At 40.4% G+C, this 22,051-nt stretch overlaps 1 protein-coding gene across 1 annotated transcript in view; it reads right to left on the bottom strand.

Annotated features, from left to right (window-relative positions):
• The window catches only part of LOC140998835 (metabotropic glutamate receptor 4-like), a 161,315-nt gene extending 154,560 nt beyond the window's left edge, over window positions 1-6,755 (bottom strand). The window contains exon 1 of the mRNA XM_073469226.1: window positions 6,556-6,755. The gene's annotated coding sequence lies outside the window, so the exon portion shown is untranslated. The remainder of the gene's footprint in view (window positions 1-6,555) is intronic.
• Between the last annotated feature and the right edge of the window lie 15,296 nt (window positions 6,756-22,051).

The following is a 22,051-nucleotide window of genomic DNA, read 5'->3' as shown; positions in this document are numbered from 1 at the left end:
TTAAAATGCTTTAAGTTAATGCTGGCTATCAATACAACTCACTCTGTACGATTGTAATATTTCAATTCTACAAGTATTCATCCACAATCACCCCCGCCACTCAAAGTAGCCAACCCAACACTGGAATTACTATTCAATCAGTCCATTTTTTCTGTCTCTTAAGTTCTTAGATGGTGATGAATTTAAGATGATACTGTATATCAGCAGTACAATTATGCAATTGTTATTATGCAAATGTTACAAAGCATAGGGTTTTATAGGACATTTGCAAGTATCAAAATTTCCGTTGCTGCTACAATATGTGCATAATTTTGACAGCAAATCTTCAGGCCCGCGTACACCCCCATGCATCAGTACAGAAAAAGTCTTGATGAACGTAGTCTTTATTGCCAGCTGTCAAACTATGCATTTGAGACATAAAGAAGTCTTTATACCAGTTTGCGTCATACTTCACAATAGTGAGAATCCTCCACACGCTCAGATCTGTGCAGCCTGAACATGGGGTTTCTTCTCTCTTATGTTTCAAAGTGTTTTCGAGGAGCAGCACCTCAGCCAAACCTCGCAGAGTCTGAGTCGTGTTTCCCTGCATTTTTGAATACTTCACAATAATAACTGATTACAGTTGTCAAAGTAAACAGTCGCCAAAGAGGAAAGTATCTCTCACAGCAGAGCTGGCTATAAACTGCAACAAAGTGGACCAAATTGTAGAAAATTACAGCTCAAGCTTTCAACACAATTGTCATATAAGCTGACCATGTATTTCAGTTTGCTCTAATTACGACAGTTGTTTGGTTCAGTGTGGCCCCATTTTTATTCGATACCATTTTAAGCAGTTTTACACAACTGAGCGAGGTAAAAAAATAGTGCTGAAAGGCCAGAATACAATCAATCAGAATCAATTTCAACAGTAATTCCTTATCCATCCTTTACTTAGTATGATCGTCTTTAAAATCTGGAGGAAATCAGCAGGAATAAGCATTTCTCATGCAATAATTATCAGTATATCAGTATCAATTTAAGAGAATTTCTGCAGCACACTGCTCAGAGCACTTCAGTTTCTGACTTTTAATAATATTTTAAAGATCTTTTCAGGAGTGAAATTTAATACAGAGGACAGCTAATTATGACTAGTTACTGCAATAAAGTTAATGCCAATGTCACAGAGTAAGAGATGTCCTAATTGCTTGGTTTCTTACTAAATTTGCAACAATATTATTTTAGAATTTGTGTGTCTCAACTTTTTATATACCAGAATTCACCTTGAAAGAGTGTTATGATGCAACTAATGATTATTTTCATTATTGATTCATCCATTGATTATTATTTCAATTAATCAGCAATTATTTTATGCAGAAAAAAACATCAGAAAATTAAGAAAACTCCAAAACTCAAAGATATCCAATTTAGAGTGATTTAATAACAGAAAAATGCAGCAAATCTTCACATTTGAGAAGAAGAAGAACCTTTTGAAGATGTTTTGTAGAGTTTTTAGTTAAATTTGATGTTGATAGACTAATGGTTTATTGATCAACTAATCAACACCCATCGAGTGTGAGGATTTAAAACAAATCATCGAAAACTAAGTGGCTGTTGGGGTTGGGTAGGTCTCTGGTTTTGCTGGTCCAGTCTGGTGTATGAGCTCTGGTGTGACGTCTTGCAAACCGCATGAACTGCAGGTGTAGGTGAAAAGAGCTTACAGCTTGCAGCTAGTAAGCAGGAGGCCCACGACAGTGGAGTAGCTAGCTCCACAGGCTCATGTCTCCCTACGTTTTGTTGTGATGTACTAGAGTTTACAGTCGTGTACACAGTGCTGCTACACTACTCTACTCTATTACCAACAACCACATTAGAAAACGCTGAACAGTAACAAGTTGTTGCCGATTGCCTATTTCAGATTTAAACCTGATGCTAACAGGAAGCCTGATATCGTTAATGAGGGAAAAGGGGTTGGTTACCTCACTGAGAAGTTGGAGGGTGCAGCTGCCTCCATACAAACAGCTCCCTCTTGTTCATTACTCCCACAGCCTGAATAAAACTAATACCTGACATATTTCATCCGCTGTCAACAAAAGCCAAAAATGACTAATGTTGTGCTCTGAAGACGCATTTTTGATGAACAATAGTGGTAAGTGCTGAACTCACTGGACACATTGCATTTCCTGTGACTGTCCTACTTCATAATGAAAGTCAACTTGTTTTTTCACCAGTTAAATGTTTTTAATATGAAGCTTCAGCTGTGGGAAATGTTAGGTTTGCATCAGAAGTAGCAAGGTTCAAATACGCACTTGAAATGTAGCTACTGCCATCTTGTCTGAAGTTGTACTTGGCATGTTAAACTTTAGAGGAAGACAAGTTAGGTTGAATGGTTGTGAGAAATAAAAACACGCGTGTCACAGCTGCCCTAATGGTGCCACGACTATGTCATTCAGCGGCTCTCATTATGATCCTATCAGGGGAGGCTGAGTCACGTCCGACACCTAGTGGTAACATTCGGTATCTCTGGTATAGTCTAGTTTCTGGGCTTAATATCAAAATAGTTTGAACATTTTTACATGAGCCCTACCTTTGTGGCTTCTTCAAAAATGAAGTAGCAAACAGGTTAATAGCCGTGTTCATTCAAAATGGATGGGATCACGTTCAGCATGATGTCTGTATTTTTCACATCACTGCCAGATGCGTCTAGTGGGAAAAGCATTTTTACAGACAACAAAATGAATCAAATGATCCCAATCTTTTTCCCTTGTCATCTAAAGTGTTTTGTCACTGTTGGATATAAACAGAGATGGGAGCGGGGAGCTTTAATATTTTAACTCTAGGGCACGTTAATTACAGAAATAGCAAAACGCAGTTGACAGTTGTGATTTATTTAGAACCCTGAGATATGTGGTAAATCTTGCTAAGACATGACATTATGCAATAGCTGACTGTGGCCGTTTGATTTCCCTTCGCTGAGAACCCTGAGGACGCACGGGTGTAATTTATCTCTTGAAACATCAACTTTATGACAACCACACCAGAGAGTTGCTCCATTTCTGTGCCAGCTACAGAAATTTTAGGACATACAAACAAGGCCTATTAACACGAGGCCAGAGTTGGGTTGTTGTTGTTTTTTTCAACACGGCAAATTGTAATGTGTTGTTTTGAAGATACGGTAAGTCATTTGGATGACAAGGTTGAGAACAGTGGGAGGAAAGAAGAAATGGGCCATTCCTAAATTTTTTGTTTACTTGCACTGGATGCTTTTCTGTGCAGGCTAATGGAGGGCTAAGATCACTGAGCTGCAGCTAGCAGGAGATAAATGGGCTGAAATGGGAGAACAAGCTCTGATTCTCCTGCCCTGGAAAGAGCAGGGGGAGAAATCTCATGCTGCTTGAAAAGGATGAAGATGCTATGAGGGGGAAGCCATCGGGGAATCAGAGGAGCATATTAAAAACTGTTGACTTCCCATTCACTGACTGACTGATTCAATGACTAACATCTCGCTATAATGATGAAATATACACCCACATATTCCTCGGTTCCTCTCCTTCGTCTTTACAGAGTCTTATCCTTTATTCACTGACTCTACTCTTGTTTAGGCTTCTCGTGGGGCGAATAAAGGCACCAACTCTACTTGTTATTCATCACTGATACTAGGTTTCCTCCCTATAAAGTTTTGAATTCCCATCTATCATCACAGGCACACCTTGAGGTTGGGATTGAATATGAGTCAGAGGGCAGGCTTGAATCTTGAATCTACAGGTTAAAATATATCCCAACGTCCTGGCCTCTCAAAGCCTCTGGCGCTGAAAGCTGCTCTCTCGCTCGCCAGCTCTCCGAGGCTGGTTAATGGGCCGATGAAAAGATGGCATGAGGTGAACCATCTCCAGCCTCCTGTTGACTCTAAGCGGGGCTTGGTAATGATGCCTAGCATACTTCATCTTGCAGGTCAAATAAAAACCTTGTTTTTTAGAATACAACCTAAAAAGGCTTAGCATGTTCAGAGCTGTGAACATGAAGACAGATTGTATCACGAGCCATCACTCTGTAGCATGTCCTAGAATGTGTCTGTGTAGGGGGAGTGGGGTCACAGTCGATACAGAGCTGCTACTTCTCAGACACATTGATTGATTTACTGTATCTGTTGAGCTAGACCTGCCTGTCTGTCAGGATTAAAGAATTTGTCTTATCAAACCTGTGCCCCTGGGAGACCTGTTTCCAGCAGAATCACTTGAAGCTGCAACATATGGAAAACTAGGGCATATCAGCATGAGTGAGTGGTTTGGAAGTACAGTCTATGATTGTTAGGATTTTTCGAGATAATGGGAACAACTCTCACACAAACATCAAGTATCTGAGTGGACGCTGTTGAGATTCGAGTCTCAATCTGACCTCAGAGCTGCTTATTTACTCTGAATACGATCCCGTCTCTCATCCAACCATTTATATAAACTATTTGGGAAAAAGAAAAATGCATGGCAGAGTGAAGTCCAAGTCCATCTGGGCAACTTTTGCCATCTTGGCAACAACCCTTTGGCAGTTATTTCTGGCTTACAAGACCAGGCCCCTATCTAAATGAATGGGGAGAGAGCCATGTCTTCATTTTCAATGTTCACCAGGACATAAAAACTTCATGTTAAGAGTCACCAGTCAAATCAGATAAAATTCACTTAAAATTGGAGTGACTTTGCCCCAAAATAAGGTTCTAAATCCACAGGATATATTTCTACGACCAATGTGCACGGTTTCACAAGACGAACTCAATCCAGAGATCTGTGAGTGACGCCGTCAGCTCATCCCACCAGAGCACTTGAACAAATGCAAGTTTAATGTCTAATCTTTAAATAACCTCACCTTTCTTCTTAGTAATCCTGTGCATTAGAGTGATATCCTCCTCTTTCATGCCTATAAGAAGTTTGTCTGCAGCCACACCAAATCAGTGTTGTTAATCTCAACTGTGCGCTTGCGTCAGCGCAAGAACATGATTCGCTGCTTTCCCGGTTCAGCTATGATAAAGAAGACGATTGTGCAAGATAAGTGTCGTACGACCGCCAGCTCTGGCATTACGAACTTTTCTATTCAAAATGCTGGAGGTGGTTTGTCTCCTCTCTTATAATGGCACTGGGAAAGTCTACTAATCTCCCGCATCACTTTCACAAAACTCAATACACACTATTTATCTCCTGCAGCTAATACAAAATGCATAAGACCCAGGGACTCCAGGAAGGAGATCCAGAAACAGAAGGCCTCCCTCCCGAGTACAATTTTGTTATAATCTGTAGCACATCCGGAGAAAAGAACTGTTCTGTTCCAAGGTATCCGACAAAATGTGCAGAAAGGCTGAAAATTCAAGTGTCTGCATCTATCATGTTATTGGAATCACACAAAGTCTACAACCAAAGATGATAAGACAGGTTAATGGGTCATTTTACGAAATTAACTAACACTGGAAGAGAACAAGGGGACAAGTTATTCAAGTATTTCAAATGTCAAATTAATCTTTAAAACTCTCACATAACCATCTTTTCTTAAATTCAGCATAAAACAGTAAGAAAATATGCCAAACCAAAATCTGTTAAAGTTGAGCTCTAGTCCAACTTTCAGAGCCTCTGCCCATCAATTTGTATTCAGTTACCTGCTGAGGTTGTCTCACAGTGCTCCAGTACACCCAAGAGAGCCCCTGCCCCTTTACTTAAAACGGTGGAAAATACTTTAATCTGAAGTCATGAGCCTGAGGAACAAAACTACATAATATTCTGTTTCTTGTGCAACTCAGAGTCATGTTTAAATCAGTAAAAGAAAATGTGCATATCTATCTCTCATATCATCTTAAAAAAACAAAAAACGCATAAAAACAAATTGGGCTGCATGATATGGTAAAAAAAAAAAATCAAAAAACTATTTTGACATTTATTACGATTGCAAAATGATTCACAATTAGTGCAAGTGATCATTTTTGCATCACAATTTTGCAAAATTTCCATTTCATGAGTTCACTGAAAAAACTATTAACATGATGATGTGACTAGGCATGAGAAGACACAAACATTTCATGTCAGAAATATCAAATAATAATTAAAAATAACTGCAATTCATGGCATTTAACCAAACAAACTCTGGAGAACAAGATTTGCAGGCCAGGGCATCTCTGCAGCACAACAGCACCTTATTATAATGCTGTTTTGTCACACAATTTACCTTTATCAAAAAATTGCAGCTTCTTGCAATTTGGATATAGCACTTGACCATATTGTGATGTTGCTAATATTTCTAATGGGCATCTCTCATCTCTATTAGCCAGCCTTACACAACCAGAGCCAAGGAATGTAACTAAGTACATTTACTCAAGTATTGTAATTGATTGTACAATGTTGAGGCAGGCCTACATGAAAGTATTTTAACCAAAGTAATTGTTCACTACGGCTGTTATGTAATCTGTGTTTATGTCGGAGACCTCGGGCTATTGACTTGGAAGTTTTCCAAGTTCCGACTGCAAGGGAACGCCCCATAACAATAACCTCGACAACGTCCAAAAAGTCACAGAAACGACACTTAAGAGCGGTTTATTTCACTTACCAACTACCTGTAGATGAAGATTAATGTCCTTCGTGGCGGATAATAGTTGAACAGTCTCCTAATTTCTCCCTGGTTGGACTTGAATTCGGCTTAAACAGCTAAGACCATTGTGTTAATGTTAACCTGTTGTCCCCTGCTAAAAAAACCTGCTAACTTTCCCTTTGTTGACTTAACTACTGAAATAACTTAAGACAAGTAAGCTTGACTTAACTTTGCTTACCATTTACAGTCTCTAAGCAGCCATGAATCTGTTATAAAACCTGGATATGGCGCCGCCCTCTCAGTCGCCACTCGTGGTATTGCAACAAAAAAATCCCACGGGGCCCAGAACGCAATGTTCCCATAGACCGCAACAGTAAACGAGAAGCCTGTAAATCTGTTCTCAGGACACCTCCAGCTGTAACCACTGTTAATTGCTAATCTTTGTATTCCATATTTTTTTAAGTCATGGACTTTTAAAACGTCAAAATGTTTTCTAAAGGCCAGAAAAGCCCCCCCAAAGTCTCATTTTTCCATGGTGACGTCACAGCTGTGTGCGTCATAGACATATATACATAGACGCCTCATTGAACACTGGACCGTACGTCGACGTCGCCGCCATATTGGAGGAGGCAGACACCTTGGCACCAAACCACCGGATGTATTTTTATAATGTTTTTATGAGTGTTTACAGCTGCCAACGTATGCAACGCTGCTACTGTGATGTTAAATGACAGTTAAATATTGAATCTGTGTCTATAATAACCAGATCCTGACATGTAAATGAGACATCTGTCTACCATACTGTCAACTTAAATATGGACAACTGACTGCGTAATATATTAATCAGAATCAGAAATACTTCATTAATCCCCGACGGGAAATTGCTTGCGTTACAGTTGCTCCCATTCAAAGTCAAGAATATGCAGAAAAATAGTAATAATAATAACAATAATAATAATGATGATAATAATAATATATAGTGCATATTTATAAAAAGTAGCCTACTGCAACTTTTACTTTTTACCATGTAATGTTATTTTATACAATATCATATTTTATAATGTTCTGTCATGGAGTTTATCACTTCACTGCTAAAAGAAAAGAAAGCAGGCTCACTGCCAGTTGCAGTTTCTTATCTTGATTTGCGGACTTTTTAATTATTTGTCTCCATGATTGTTAATTTTATTACTTAGATTATCAGACATCACTGTGTAAAAACGACGTTGGTACTTTTTTATTCCAACAGACATCACATTTACGTGTCAGGATCTGGTTATTATAAACACAGATTCAATATTTAACTGTCATTTAACATCACAGTAGCAGCGTTGCATACGTTGGCAGCTGTAAACACTCATAAAAACATTATAAAAGTACATCCGGTGGTTTGGTGCCCACCTGTATACTGAACATGTGAGGAGTAGTTAACGTTTATAATCATCAGAGGACGGTACAGACGTTGTTTCTGGTTCCTGTCTGTTTCCTGAATATATTCGTTCGTGTGTGAATGTGTAAATGAGAGACATTAACTTATAGCACTTTGTAGAAGGAGCTTTCTAAAGTTCACTCCATTCACTTGTATTAGTTCACGGGGCAGAGCTGCCTCCTCCAATATGGCGGCGACGTCGACGTATCGCAGCAGCGGAACAACCCGCTCAATGAGGCGTCTATGTAGGCCTACATACGTCTATGGTGTGCGTGAACTCCCAAGCGCGGCCCCGCTGTGTCTCGGGAGCGAGGATGCCTGTTGGCTTAATGACAGCTCTGAACGGGTTTCATGAAGTTTCATATTTTAATGGCATGTATTTTTAAATGCAATTCTAAAAGGTATTTTGGCGTTAAATTACCCGCTTAATGACCGCATTTTCACTTTCACTGTCAGTGCCACTGCTGTGTAAAAGTCGAAAAGTTATTTACCATGCATGTGATAGTTTCGGTGATGTGTGTCACCTTGACTGATGTTCAATATCCTTTTCATCCTATCATAACGACCTTTTATTACGGTTTGAACCGTCTCAGTCTGTTGGCCTGGAATTATGCAATCTGCAGCAGAGCACACTGATGATGATGCAAGTATAAACTACAACGCAATAAATAATAAAGATGAATAATAAAATAGAAAAATAGAAAATTAATTAATTAAGAAATGCACATTTTACTTACGTAATGTCAAAGCATTCTCTATTTAAAGAAAGTAAGAAACAACAGTCAACATGCAGTTACATATGTTATACTCTCACTTGGCTCTTACAAACTATTCTTCTCAGTTTTGCAGACTGTAATCACAAATTAAACAATTTTTACTTGGGACAGATTTGTTTGAGCCTTGGAAATATTTTACAATTATTTTTTATACATATATGCACAATCAACTTAACAATGCACATGAATAATGGCACTTGCACTTCGGTAGAGATATTCGCACTTTATTGGATTCGCAAACAACATTGTTTACACGTCACGCCAGCTCCGCCTGAAAGGGAGATAGTCAGGATCCTGAATAGAGGGAGATTGGACATGGTGTATCACTTTGTTAGTATTTGGTGGAACATGTGCCATAATTACTGTGGTTTACATGTGTAGAATATAGTGCCATAAGTGTGTGCATTTAGTTGAGTCATTGTGTACAGTATGAAACACTAAACTGTCCTCTGTGCTCCAGGGTTTTTGGGCAGAAGGCTTCCCTGGGGGACACCTCTTTATAGTTCCAGGAGGGACTATATCAGTGAGAGATGTCTTGTGTAGATGGTGGAAAGCTTAATCTTTGTTTGGAGTAAGAGTGGGTGTATTAAAATATTGCATGGGGGTTAGGAGTTAGCAGTGTGTTAAAGGCTGAATATTGAGTGTGAACAGAAAAAACACCACCTATTGACCAGAGATAGGAGTCACAACAACAGATAAAGCAATTCCTGCAGTCGGTTGCCAGACCCATTGTTAAGGACGCCACTCTGATCAGAGTAGCACAGAGAAGAACTATGCAGGGTATTTACCTTGTGTTTCATTTTTACCTTCATTAAACAGCTTCAGACTAATTGTGATGGTAGATAAATGACTTGTAACTTGGCCACAGGCTCAGCTCTCTTGTCTCGGTGAAAAAAAAAAAAGAGTTCCCATCTCTGTGGCACCGTGAGTCCGCGACACAAACGCGCCCCGTAACATGTAATCTGTTGTTTATGACAGATCAGACTACACAAATACACACAACATAACATGTATATGATAATCCATCGATCCACCGATTGACTTCACTGAAAACAAATGCATACGACCGGGAGGAGGGTTAGGAAAACAGTGGAGAACAACTACTCTATAACCATGACTTTGAGAACATCACCGGTTGATGTGCCCTATAAATCCATCATTTGATTGTGTAGATTTGTCATTACCGGTCAAACTCATCCACAAGCACGCAATTTGCTCGTTCTCATTGCCCCAGGACATGATGGGAGGCCCCAGAGCAACATGGGGGGTGACTCAACTGCGCATGCTCTATGGGCCCCATAACGCGGAAGTAAACCCGGAAGTCAGAAACTTTTTCGGCGTATGCGCCAGGCGAGCAACTCCATTGAAATCAACGGCCGCCATTTTCCAGTCCGGTATCCAGTTATATAATACATCCATGTCCTGTGACTTCAGGAGTGTCTCTGAACGTAGATTGACTGGCAGCAGTGACCAGACGTGTTCCTGTAGGGGGCGCTGTTTCACCACCAACATCAACTCAATGGAAACTGTGAGCACCACAAAACAATGGCATGAATGTTGTTTGTAAATATTTAATACGATCAGTGTTATCAAGGTACTCAAAAGTTCAACTAACGTAAAAGAAAATACATTGTTTTAAAATATTACTTTACTAAAAGTGATATATATATATATATATATATACATAAGCACTTCTCAAAATACGTGCTTATGTTGCTTTGACTCATTACTTCATGCTTTAACGATTAGTCAATCAATCAATTGGTCGGTCAGTTGAAAGTTAGTAACCATTTTGATAATCGGTTAAAGCTTTCAGTCACTTTTGCAGCAAAAATGCCAAACGTTTTGTGATTTCAGCTACATTTGTGTGATGATTTTTGCTCTGATTGTAGATTGTATTTGGGGTTTTGGCTATTTTTGAATAAAACAAGGAATTTGGATTATAATGGCCATTTCGTAGACAAAGTAATCAATCGATTAACATTTAATCGTTAATGAAAACAATAATGAGTTGAAGCCCTAGTTATGTCTGGATGAGGTTGAAGTAACGATAACAACTTTATAAGCTATAGAATGTGTTGTTATTTCTATGTCTTTCAGCTAGATTTGATGTATACCTGCCCCATAGTGACCAAAATGAAACATTGCAGCGAGGATTAAAAAGGTTTTTGATGTCGCAGATCATGTTCTGAACTTTGATGATCTGACCTTTTGTTTAGTGGAGCTTTATTATTCTTGTTTCTTTCAGTCAAAGCCAGAAGATATCTAAAAAAATGTCAAAGGAGACGTACACTCTGAGACTTGTAGAGTCATTACAACACATGCAAATGCTCTTTTGATCTAATGACTCTAATGGCCTGAAAAAGCAGACCTCTACTAGTAATGATCAAACCCATAATGCCCATCAATAAGGATGGAAAATAAATAAAAATGTCTGAGACAAGAATTCATCACCACAACAAAATTGAAGCAAAAACGGCACCTTCGCCCCCATCAGAATATCTATTGACCAATGTCTCATTACTTTGCAGTGCTGTGTTTTAAATCAGAGACAACTATGTATTGACAATACGTGTTGAAAGTGTGTGTTATGTTGTGTAGGATGGAGCCTCTTCTTGCAACAGCAGATGCTAGATCTATAGGCTGCTCCACAGAGAGACTTTATCATGCATGTGGGGAAGCTATTCTATGCATAATTGATCAAATTATTCTGCCAGCTCATGAGTGTGAACACCTGTTCCTTAACCTACAAATGTACCTGTCAGACGGCTTCAGGATGAATTCTTGGTCCAGTAAAAAAATGTTTTTTTCTGCATTGAGAAAATGAATGTGGATTTTCAACAACAAAGCACTTTTTATCCTTCAAGCTCTCATGTGAAGACAAAGACAAACAGACTCAGAAGTGCAGATGAGCGGTCTGCAGCCCACAGGTCCAGCGAGACCTCAGCAGATGTTGGCAGTGCGGGGTCCCCTTCCAAAGCTGCAGGTGGGCACGGGCACTCAGCGTGTAATGCATGGTCAGTGTGTAGGCTGGAAAGCTTTCTGTTCACCAGCATCAGCAGCAAAATGGTGACTGGAAACAGTCTCTAAGTGATGGCTGATGTCTTTGTTACGATGAAACAGCAATGGGAAACTTTGACAGCGCTTGTCAATGAGGACTCGGAAAATATCTGCTGAAATGTGACAGCAACTCAACCAGACTGTATTCGAGCTCAGAGAGTTTGGGGGGTTGCAGCAGAAAATCCTGCATTGCAGACCATTAACGTAAGCCACTGACATTACTGGTTCTGTAGGGACAGGTGATTGGATAAGAGGAGGGTTTTGCCTGAGTGGGGATTAGCAAATCTTTACCAAAGACCTCTGTGCAGTGATTTAACAGCAATTTTACAGGTTATTTGCTTGTCACACTGTGAGAGATGAGCCTAATTAAATCTTGTTTTTTTTCTTCACATACAGGATGTGTTATATAATTTACTTGTATCAGACATTCTGTCAATGAAATTTGTAAACTGTGATAACTATTGCATGTCTGTCCCTCCTCTGTGGCTCTTCCTGAGGTTTCTTTCATCTTTTTTTCCCCTGTTAGGAGGGCATTTTTTTCATTTTGGCGAGGTTTTCCTCACTCGAATCGAGGGTCTGAGGACAGAGGATACCGTTCACTTTAAGTATTGTGAAGCCCACTGAGGCAATGTGATTGTGATTTTGGGCTACATAAATAAAATTGATCTGATTTTATCTTGATTTCCATTTTGTCAAAACTGTCAAAATCTGCAATGAATTGCTGATTAAAGGGACCTAATAAAGAAGGAAGGGTCATTATGTCACCAAATCTCCCTTTGGTGCCAGCTGTATTGAAGTCTATGGGAGAAGCACACTAAAACCCAACATATCTACGTCGTACGCCTCCAGAAAAAGAAAGAACACACTTCAGAGCATACGTTAACAAAGATGTTTTTATCAACATGTTGTTCATCCCTTGTGTTCATTTGGGAAAACTCCTGTTCGCAGTGTAATTGCAGTCTCATCAGCGATATTTGCCCGGTTTGGTCATAGTATTATCAGCCCTGTCAATCATCTGGGGAAAACGACAGTTGTTAACCTACTCTCTGAAGTGTGTCCTTTCATTCACTGGAGGCGTTTCTTCATCAGAAGTCATATGACGTAGAAATGTCAGGGTTTCAGTGTGTTTCTCCATGCATCTCACATAGACTTCAATACAGCTGTCACCACAGTCTGGCACAAAAGTAAGATTCAGTGACGTAACGTAACCTTCCTTCTTTCTTAGGTTTCTTGCTTTGCTCCCCTTGTGATTACTATGGCCAAACAGCAGTCTCCTGGATGAAAGTCTAGAGGTCAGCATGCTTTTTTTTATAACATAACCGATAGGTTGTTGTGAAGACAGCGATCGTAGCAGCAGCCGTTTCAAACTGATAACCAAAGATTTCCCCGTTTCTCTTCAGACTGTCGGTTTTTCCTCTGTGACAGCCCAACATTGCACAGTGCGTAGGAGCCTTAAGTTAGAATCTGTTCCAAAATGTAGCCGGTTGTCAGTCCTCAACCCCAGACAGATTAATACTGTTGTGACTGTTGGTAGAGATCCTGACAAACAGGACAAAAGGAGCACAACTTAAGCAATTCCACTCTTCCATCTTTTGGAAGAAGAGGCAGCCGCAAAGAAAAAAACAAACACCAGAAATTTCCAACATATCAGCCTACAACTGAGAATAATCCACACTTGTCTGAACTCTGAAGGTCTTTACAAGTGTGTGATTGCTATGTGACACTTTGGAAGACGGCACAACAATGTAATCTCAATTGAGATTATCTGAATGAAAGAGAAAGGGACATTGTTAGAGGAGAAAGATGTCTCTTCCAGAAACTAACGCCGCCTCTCTGTCTGCATTCATGTCACAATTCAAACATCAGTTTACACTGCCATGACTTCACAAGTTGCCCTGAACACTGTAACAAGTCTTCGGGGGCAGGAGAGAAGGATGTCACTGACAGATTTATAGAGTGCATAGCTTGACTGCTAATGAGGTTTTTTTCTTCTACCAGTGGCAAATACAACAACTCATTTCCTGGACAAAATCACTTCCTATAAAAGAAAAAAAAACAAGGACAACAACATGGCAGTGTTTCTGATTACGACTTACTTTGTGCTCTCGTTGTGCACAGCTAAATGGACATTAACATAAACTCTATGTACTTATTTTTGTTTACCAAAGTTTTGTGGATTTTGTGCTTTGTTTTCTTCCGACATTGTGCAGCCTAATAATCTCTCCTTTTACTTCAAACAGTTTTTGTTAATGGTGCTCACAGCCTCACCCCAAAGCAGTAAGTGGACATCTCCACTGACCGTTTAATCAGGTGCTAATTAACTGGCACAACCTTAAAAACCAATTTGTGATTACCTCTCTTTTCCCGCTCCTAGCCCATTATGTCTAACAAAGATATATTCAGAAATGCATTTGGAAGATGGCGCCAAATTGTCAGTATCTGAGGTAATAACAACTAAACAAGGAAATGACAGTGTCAGTTCAATCAGTTTAATTTTAAAAAGTATGCGCCGCTTATTAGACAGCCATCCCATTTGCTGTGATGAGTGTAAGCGTCTTACTACAAGAACACACCAACTCAAGCCCCGCGTCCACATGCAAAACAATAGCGTCGGTGAATATGAAAGGTGCTTCTTGTGCGACGAAGTGTGGCTGATGAGACATGCATAAATTCATGAACAGGTGTAATGTGTTCAGTAAAAACTTGAAATGGCCTTTCAGCACAAAGTGAGAGTGATTGCTAATTATTTATGCTAATTTTTAAATACATGCAAACTCACAGTAACACAAAGGACTCCATTACAACAACCTTGTCTCCAGAATAGCACCTGCAACCTGACCTAATTTTGGACACCAGCGCCATTGTTGTGATATAAAGTAGAACCCGAACGTTTTACACTTTCATCTGAATGAACTAATAAAACCAGAAATAATTTAGAAACTAGACTTATCGTGAAACCTTGACCAAGCTCAGACATCAGTTCTGCTTCTCTGGAGCCACAACTCTTTAAATAATGTGAGCCTTGAAATGCTGGACAATAAATATTCATCCTGCTGGGAACATGGACGTCAAAATGTCAGGGCCAAATTTCAATATTTGCTGAGAAAATCCACTCAAAATCACAACTGGGAACATCGTGGTGGAAAAGTGAGGTGATCAAAAAAGCCATTATAAGATTCTTGTCTGGTAACAATGAAGGTCTGGACAAACATCTAGTTTATGTTGAGATATTTCACAGGATGAGAGAAGAATTTGACCTATTTTAAGCAAGATTATACGTAAGTCAAGGGTCCTTCATTGTCATAAAAAAATGTACGGCAATCCATCCTTTATTTAAAGGGTAACTCCACCAATTTAGTACATTCAAATGTGTTTAAGTGTGATACAATATGTGAGTATGTCAATAGGTTTTGAAAAGGAAGAAGATTGTGTTCAATAAAAGAGGCGATATGTCTGGTTCTGCTGTATTGATTGGTCCATAATGAGTCCAACAGTGTCAAAGGAGTGCAATGTTAGACTAGTGGACAGCTTTCAAAACCTGGTGCCTACATTACCAACAATGCAATTTAGCCATTGAGTGACATCACTTGAGACAGATCAGATTACATGCAGCTTCGCCTGGAGCCAAGAAAAGATGTATACTACTTTTTTTTAAATTTCCTGTTCGTTGTTTATCCCATTCCATGTTTAAATAAAGGTTTAAATGAATATATAATTAATCTCTAGAGCCACGCAGACGCTGTAAGTAAAGATACTATCAAAACAAATCTTACTTATAGTCTGTGTAAAACAAAAGCTCGATTAAGCTATTTATATACAGTATCAATAATCACATTATCATGCCATGAGAGAACACCACTTAGCCACAAATTGATCAATTATTAAGACATTAAGACAATAACTATTCTTGAATGGTTTCTGTGAATGCCTGTACACTCAACACGAGTCACTCCAACAATGCTTTCTCTCGGTAAGAGCATCATCATACAAACATTCACAGCACAGTGCACATGAGTCTCACCTTACTCACATTACCGTCTTAATTACATTACCAATGCATTTTCCATACGCATGTAAACAAGATGTATGGCCCTTAAAGTGCTGTGCCATCATAACAGCCGAATGAAATAAGTGCAGTCAGGGATGAATGTTGTCAAAGATACACGAGGGCCTCGAATATATTCACAAATAGGGCTGCACAAAGCTAAAATTGGCACAATATGTGAGTATGACAGCCCCAAATCTTTCATTCAACTGAAGACATACTGACGATCTTCATCACAAAAAGGGAGACTTTGCTTTAGAAAACACAGAGAGAGTTAAATCTCTACGAGGACTACCGGGGTGCCGTGACAAGCAAAACAAAGCCTTTTCTCATTTATTTTGAAAGGGTGCACTTTTCTTCCAAGTGGAGTCCTTCCTCTTGTGTAAAAACATTAACATCTGGGATTTCAAGGTTTCCACAACAGCAGTAATATGTTAATTTATCCATTAAAAATTCTTTTCATCCTCTTTTTTTATGCGTTTTAATTATCTGATAATAAAATGATATCTTATTTTGTAGTTGTTTTCTTCCACTTGCCTACCCTTACACAGTGCACCTTGCAAGCTTATAAAATACCCAGCAGGACAACAAAGGAAGAGGGGAAAAAAATCAATGTAATTGAACACTGTGTGGTCACCGAGAAAGCAAGTGTAGATAGAATCCTCTGATGTTAAAATGTGCAGAAGCATCATCGTCCCAGACAGCTGAAACGGCACATTCTGAAGTATTTGATGATATAAAGTTTCAGGGTATGAAACCTGCAGCAGACAAAGGAAAGAGGAAGTGCCGGTGACGGATCGCTCCTTTTCTGCGATCCCAGTTGTCATGGAGATGGTAGTAAGTTGTCGTAATGTCAGGGTTTGATGTTGCTCATTAGGCCGGTAATGATTTGTGGATAGATTGTAGGTGTGGGAGCTGTGTCTCATTTGAAGCCGTGCGCTGGCCTCCAGGGTACTTCAGACACTAGTGTTTACTGAGAGATCCGAGCTAATGTCATGATTTACATTCTGCTCTTGGACACTAATGGATCCATTGCTATGCATCTTCCCCTTTTTGTTGAGCTGAATAATCAATGGAAATGCAGGTTTCATCTTTTTGACCAGACGGCGCGCTATATCTGTGTTTATGATGGCATCGCCCCACTTTCACCGAGAAAAGAGTCAGTGTGTCCTGACATGGCATGTGAACTTTCTGACAATAAACTGATTTTCAGGTGAGAAAGTATAAGTACTTTTAATTTGAACTGACAAAGTTGAAGTTTGTATTATTTACTCGTATTACATCAGGTAAAAAGTGGAGGCGTTTCATCTATGCAAATTTCAAGCCACCATGCTGTGACAGTGAGCTAAACAAGTGTCTTCCAAGGTTGGGGGTGGTTGTAACTCCTTTTCAAAAAAGTGTTATGAGGTGTCTGCTGTTAGATGCAGCATACGTATACAAATGGTTTGTAGTAGGAGAATATATTGGAATGTTAATTGCTGTTTGGGCCTTCCTGATTTGGAGGTTATTTAGTTAGGGGTACCAGGATACTGACATAATTAGATCAGCAGAGGCATGGAGGCTCTGGGTCAGAGGTGAAGGACAGTGTGGTGAGGCACCCTACAAGAGATGCCTCTACTGTTCTTCTGTCTCTCTCTTAATATGAACCTTATGATATAACTAAGTTTTTGACCAAAACAAGCTCGGTATATAAGGAGCTGTCTGCATATTGTCGGCAGAGTTTCATTATTCGGCTGGAGACTCTCCAAGTAATGTGTTACTTGTATACGATACTGAACTTATTGTAATAAATTTGTTATACAACTAAGACAGTGTCGGCGGAGCTTTTCTTCAAACATCTTCAACTGCATCGCCACTGAATATACAACAGTTACTAATAAAATTATAATGAGAACAAAACACATTTATTACACTCCTTTTTTTCAGCATGCAACGACAGCGGGTGAGAAAAACCGACAGGTACCAAAGCATGCAAAGAATACTCTCTCCTGTGACACTGAGCAGATACTGCAAGAAATTACAAAACCTCAGAGAACAAGGATCAAGACAGCTGTACCCATGTGGATTATCACAGCAGGCAAAAAGCATCTGACAGCTACAGGTCAGAGGTTACAGGTAAGGTATGTATCACTTTTCATCCTAATCGACAGAATAAACGTCGGCATTGTACATTTCCACTACAGCTGCTAAGATTAGTCAGAATTAATTGGCAACTATTTTGATGATCGATGAATCAGTCAGTCATTTTTCTTAGGCTATGTACCATATTGACTTCTCTACAATACGTGTCAAATCACGTTCACATAAAATGTTTATGACCGGACTGTCATATCAGGATGAGGATGTGTTTCAACATTTGTAAGTGAAACCACTGAATTTATTTGAAGGAGACCTTCGGGACACTTTCCAGACATGTGCTGGCGACAAATGCCGGATATTATTGACAGGAAGTCAGGACACCTCCAGCCGTGTTTGTGGTGACCAAAACAGAGACCCATCCTCCGTCCAAGTTTCATGGAAATCCGGTGTGTAGTTTTTGTGTAATCCTGCTGACAAACCAACAAACGGACACGGGCGAAAACATGACCTAGTTGGCGGAGGTAATAATCGTTAGTTTTCTGCAAACCACAGATGCCGAATGTGAAAATTTTTTCTGTTTCTTCTAATTTCAAATTTGATGTTTTTTTTAACACTGTGGTTAAGGTCTAATTAGGCCAAGGCACAAAAACCATTTGGTTAGGGTTAAAGATAATGGTAAAGATCATGTTTTGGCTTAAATTACTGAGTTTCGTCACCACAAACTCAACTGGAAAATGTCCAACGGTTGCTAAAGGTGCTCGGTTTTGTCAGCTGTAACAGGAAGTGAACGGTGGTCTCAGAGTGGTCTGGAACAGCGGTCGTTTAAGACAGGAAGTCGCCGTATCAACTTACAGCAGAGTGCAACATCAATCATCCATTGTGGGATGAGAACAACATGGCCGGTCCGGATTGGTTCTCAGGTGCATTAAAATTGGGTTGTGTTACAACTGAGCCGAGTATTGGAGCAGCAGATAATGAATCTCCTTACACCTGAAATCATCAAATGAATTCTGTGATAGTTGGAAACATTTCTGTGTGTAGTAGACAAACGAGGGTACTTTGTGTCAAAATTTGAGCGCTCGAACACAAAAACTCGGTGAGTCACTCCTGCTGACACAGAAAGTGCTACAAGCACCGCTAGTCTCCCTACTAGAGGTTTGAGTGGTAGTGCTGTCGCTATTATCATAATTATTATTGTTACTGTTGTGTGTTTTGGACTCATGATGGAACATTTATAGCAGGTGGTTCATCTTTTTTTTTTGCCTGTGATGAGCCGTTGTGTGAAATCCTGGCAGGGGATTTGCTTTTGTGCCACACAGTTTGACTCCTTAACTCCCTAACAGATTCTGAACATCTGTCAAAAATTCTCAGCAGTGTGACAGTGTGATGGCGGAAAAACAATCGGTATTTTTAGCTACAGTATACAGTATTTATTCAAAAACCTAATGGGAGCGCTGCATTATATTTTGAAGCTACAGCAGGCGAGGACTTTCTTTATGAAAACATGTTTGTTTTCGTGAAAATACGGCTGCAATCCAACGCTCCATCCAGGGTTACTGAGACTGCATTGATTAACCTTGTTTATTAAATTAAAATCTGGTGTTGGGGACAGACGTGTGAATCAAAGTTTGGGTCTTAGATGCTTCTTAATTAGCAGGAAGCAAGTGCTGTGATCAGAGAAAACTGGACACTGTTTTTCTTGCCAGTTATGAGCTGTTGCCTCTCCTGGGCCAGTATTGCTGTGTCTAGTTTAATGACTACTCAAGCCATGGTTTTTCTTAGAAGTGAACTTAAAGGGGCGCTAAGAAGTTTTGGAGAAGAAATTCAAACTCTATTATTTACAATATTAAAAGTCAGTAGTCGGTTTGCTTATTCAGTTTATTCAATCATGAAAACAAAGAGAGCTTGTTTATTTAGGAGCTAAAAAGATTTCAGTCAATGAGGATCTTTCTCTTCTGATCAAAATTTCTCCATAGTGCACCTTTAAAATTGTCGAAGTAGTCGCCTCCTGCTGTAGTGCAGCTTTAAGCACCATAAATCCACATTTTATACGTTGACTGCTGCATCGACAATGTTGACAGCTTGTGACAGGATTCAAACAATTTTCGTGGGAGTGCTCCAATCCGAGCAGGAATGCAACTCTGATTTCAGTCCTATGAATTTCTGAGTGTGCATCGTGGTGTCACGAAGGAGTTCATGGCATGTCCTAGAAATCATACAGAGTTTGGACCCCCAAGGCTTTCTGTTCCAGCCTCGATCCTTTCCCTTTGACATTAAGACCAGAACATGCTCCCTCACAGGAAAAGCCCAGCTTCTGCCTTTTAATGAAAGGTGTTCATCATCACCTTGTCAGCAACAGTGTGTGACTACGACAGGTTGACGCCACTTAGTCTCCCTAAGGGGAGCTTCGGCTGTCATGCAGAATTTGCAGTGCTGCCATTTTACCTTGACAGACGAACCAACCTGGACAGGACATGGAGTGTGGGGCCACATAATGGGCCCTCCAGTTGTCTTCCTCCTTAAAAAAATGGAATTGGATGACATTTGTGTCTTATTTGTGTCCTTCGCTGCATCTTGTTCTGCTGTGCTAGTCATTCTGTGTTTACGCCAACAGTTGAATCAGAGCATTGCTTTCACCATCTTTCATCGCCCACGCCATCACTTCACAATCCTCGAAAGGCCCTCAAAGGTCATTGTGGCGGAGATGACCGGTCTCTCCTTTTTGCCTGTTACGAGCGAGTGCCTTCGCTTTGCCCCAGTTCCCTTGCATGGGTGAGCCCTGATTGCAGGCGTAAGGGGGGTTACAGTAATGCTAGCTGACATGCTGAGAAGCTGTGATTGCTTAGAGGGCTTTGTGGGCGGACTGGGTGGACGGTGTGGGTGGCGGCGGAAGGATAGGGGCCGTGTCTCACAAGGACCTTTAACAGCCTTTTAAAAGCTCTGAGAGGGCCGGCCTGACGCCAGCCACTCACAGGAGAGAAACTGCTGACAGAGCTAAAGGCGGAGGGAGGGAGGGAGGGAGGGAGGAGGAGAGCCGGAGCACGCAGCAGTTTCCTGGAATGCCTTTTGAGTTCATCACGTAGTCCTGTGATCCCTGCGAAGATCTAGACACACCACAACCCTAAACGCCCTCACTGTAGTCACTGTGTAATTACAACCATTTGTGCTAAATAATTCACCAGGTGCAACCGCTGAAATAACATCAAGCACTCATGGAATGCACTTCTGTGAGCTTTCCCACTGCTGCCTATTACACCACTTTAGGCTCTCTCGGGTCAGCACGGCCACTGAGATAGAAACATCCAACATTGCGATCCCGTGACCCGGTCCCACTCACACAGCGAGCTCACAGAGTGCTGTGTTTGACCTATAAAGGTATGACTAAATTGGCTAATAGCGAGCTCTGTGCCACTGAATCCTCTGTTTCTGTGGCCAATCATCCATCGGCAGACGGGAAATAAAAGACATTAACCAAAAAGAACACTAAAGTCCCGGGAAGCTTTATTACTCTCATTTCTTCAATAACTCCCTCAGACTTCCAGTTGCGTGCCATATTTCATCTCGGCACTGAAGAATGAGTTTTCTGACAGCGAACATGAGAAATGCAAGAAACTCAATGGGCACGGCTGGAGGGGGGCAGCCTACCCACTGAAGATCACAGCAGTGGCAATAAATGCATCAGAAAACACTGCTGTAGGCGAGCATAAGTCAACAGCGCCTAATGTGAGCCTTTGGTATGCATGATGTTAAATAGATTGTGAAAATGCTCTTTTCATGACTAAGATGGAGCTTTTCATTAATCCTGGAGCTGAACCTGCCTCCGCAAAACAACGAGCATCCCTCGCGGGAAAGACAAAACACCCACGGTGGGCTAGAGAGATCTCAGAAGAGCTCTCATACAGCTCATGGACTCGCTCTCTTTGCATCCGCCCCCTTAGCTCCTGCGTGCATTTGTGATTTGCATGTTTGTAGATGTATGTGATACGTCATGTGTATAGCACGCTGTAATAAGTGCCTTTATTCCAGAGCACGTATCATTTTCTCTGTGTGCCTTTCAACACCATGTGCATATGCTTTTCCCGCTCTGCGTGTTTAGTGTGGGTGGATGTGGTTGAGACGGATATTCAC

Source organism: Pagrus major, chromosome 6, assembly GCF_040436345.1.
Source record: "Pagrus major chromosome 6, Pma_NU_1.0".
In the NCBI taxonomy this organism is placed as follows: Eukaryota; Metazoa; Chordata; class Actinopteri; order Spariformes; family Sparidae; genus Pagrus; species Pagrus major.
Note: the sequence above shows the minus strand (reverse complement) of the source record. Positions and strands in the feature narration are given on the sequence as shown.